We start from the raw sequence: 2,500 nt of genomic DNA, 5'->3' as shown, positions 1-2,500 counted from the left end.
ATTCTTTGTGTGCCTAGTGACAGAACGGTTTTAATAAAGAAGAACTGTAACATCCAAAATATGTCGTTGAAAAGAAATACTTCAGCACGTCAAATTTCCGTGAAATAGCAGAAAATTGAAATCCAACGGCTTATTTTGATACAAGAACAGCCTCGTTTGAGTTCTTGTTTTTTTAATTCGTTTTATCTATTCTTCGTGTACCTAGTGACAGAACGGTTTTAATAAAGAAGAACTGTAACATCAAAAATATGTCGTTGAAAAGAAATACTTCAGCACGTCAAATTTCCGTGAAATAGCAGAAAATTGAAATTCAACGGCTTATTTTGATACAAGAACAGCCTCGTTTGAGTTCTAGTTTTTTTAACACGTTTTAGATTTTTTGTAGACCTGAAGAATACATATGTAAAACTGTGAATATGAAGTACCACGAGATAACAACATCATAAAACGATGTTATGGGTCGCGAAAAATGCTAAAACGCATCTTTTTCCTTGTTAAAACAGCAATTGTGAGAAATTGGAAACGCTATGATTCTGCAACGTAAAGTCAAATGGCAATTATTTTCTCCAGGCGTTGAGAGGTTAACGTGGTGAGTATTTGTGTAAAATATTGCGTTCAATAATAATTGTGCAAGGCCAATATTGCATGTTAAACATGCCAATACGTGCGTTTTCACCAAATTAGGGAAAAATCGGAAAAATCGGAAATCCCGAACGACATGTCGGATTGGCTTTATATTTGGCACAATGAACCATCTTGACATGACAAAGGTTCACACGAATTTTTTTTCAAAAAAACGCTGACGTCAGCATTTTATTTGGCCTTGAATGTTTGACATTTTAGGGCTTCTGGACCCCCCGCAGAGCCACAAATCGGGAATTTGTGCTCCTACCCGGTTTTAGCCTGAAGTGTTTTACATATCTGCCAAAGATTTAAGAAATACCTTCAATATTTCAGAAGCTATAGCGATTTACCTGTTTTTAAAAAGACCAAAAAAAGTAAGGCCCCAAAACAGGTACTTCCGGTTGACCTTTGACCTCCAAATTTTGCATGGTAATAGATCTCCAAATTTGCTACCATGAAATTCTTGTCCGTTTTTTATAAAAATGCTGACGTCAGCAGTTAAAATTTTTTGAAATTTTAGAATTTATGAAGGTTTGACCGTGCACTTTGTGACGTCATAAGTCTGGTTCTAGCCAAAGTCACACAAAAATATTCCGCCATTTTTCTTAAAATGCCTTTGTTTATAAGTTTGCTTTTTATGATTTCGTTAAAACGTTGTAGTTACTGAGAAAAAATTGTCAAAAAATGCATGTAAGAACCGTCCTATACAAAACACACTGGACGGTTTCTATTGTCAAAAACATTAAACTGTTAATAACATGAGAACGAGGCTTTCCAGCACCAAGGTTCTACAGGCAATTTTTCTTCTTACTAAATGGCCTATCCACTGACAAATATCTGCATCTACTTTTAAATGTTTCACAAAAGTTATTACTATTATATAAGTAAAATGATGACATTATGTTTAATAAGAGAGTATTATCAGATACGTATGTGTGAAACGGTGAAGTCTTAAGTAATAACTGGCTTGTGGCAGCCAAGCGTTCATAGCGACGTTGCTTTTTGATCCTTCGATGTCGGCTCTTCCTATCATTGTGAAGCAGAATTCACCAAGTGTTGGATTGTTCACCCACTAATAGGGAACGTGAGCTGGGTTTAGACCGTCGTGAGACAGGTTAGTTTTACCCTACTGATGAAGTGTTGTTGCAATAGTAATTCTGCTCAGTACGAGAGGAACCGCAGATTCAGACAATTGGCATTTGCACTTGCTTGAAAAAGCAATGGTGCGAAGCTACCATCTGTTGGATTATGACTGAACGCCTCTAAGTCAGAATCCGTGCTAGAAAGCAATGATAATTACCTCTGGATAATCTTAGGCGAACAAGAATAGAACGGCTTCTGTCGTTCCTAAGTCCCAATGCACTGAGTCGGAGAAAAACCGTCGAGGTGCTGCAACTATCAAAATCTAAAATTTCCAGAGATAAATCCTATGCAGACGACTTAAACAAGAACGTGGTATTGTAAAAAGTAGAGTAGCCTTTGTGCTACGATCTTCTGAGATTAAGCCTCTGTTCGACAGATTTGTCACTTTGTGACAAGTCCTTTTTTTAACCAACTGCTTTGTACCGTGGAGTACCAGTTATCTTGTGCTTACCTGAACTTTTTTTTTAAAAAAGGTGATGCGTGCGTGCTGTACCATTCATCTTTATCACCTCGGTTTAATATTTGGAGACACAGATGTATGGATTAAAAGTGTATGGATTAAAGGTGTATGGATTACAACTGTATCGATTACAACTGTATGTATAGATTACAAGTGTATGGATTACAGCAAGAATTACGGACTAGGGCTATGTTCAGGGTTAAGGTAAAGCCTAGGCTGGGGCCTAGGGGTAATGCTACTGCTTTGGATACGGTTGTGGGTCTTTTTTTTAAA

At 37.0% G+C, this 2,500-nt stretch overlaps 1 pseudogene; it reads left to right on the top strand.

Annotated features, from left to right (window-relative positions):
- LOC130620367 (large subunit ribosomal RNA) overlaps positions 1 to 2,149 on the top strand; it is a 7,097-nt pseudogene extending 4,948 nt beyond the window's left edge.
- Positions 2,150 to 2,500: the final 351 nt, after the last annotated feature.

The sequence above is a fragment of the Hydractinia symbiolongicarpus genome, chromosome 1 (assembly GCF_029227915.1).
Source record: "Hydractinia symbiolongicarpus strain clone_291-10 chromosome 1, HSymV2.1, whole genome shotgun sequence".
In the NCBI taxonomy this organism is placed as follows: Eukaryota; Metazoa; Cnidaria; class Hydrozoa; order Anthoathecata; family Hydractiniidae; genus Hydractinia; species Hydractinia symbiolongicarpus.
This window is presented reverse-complemented; position numbering and strand designations above follow the sequence as displayed.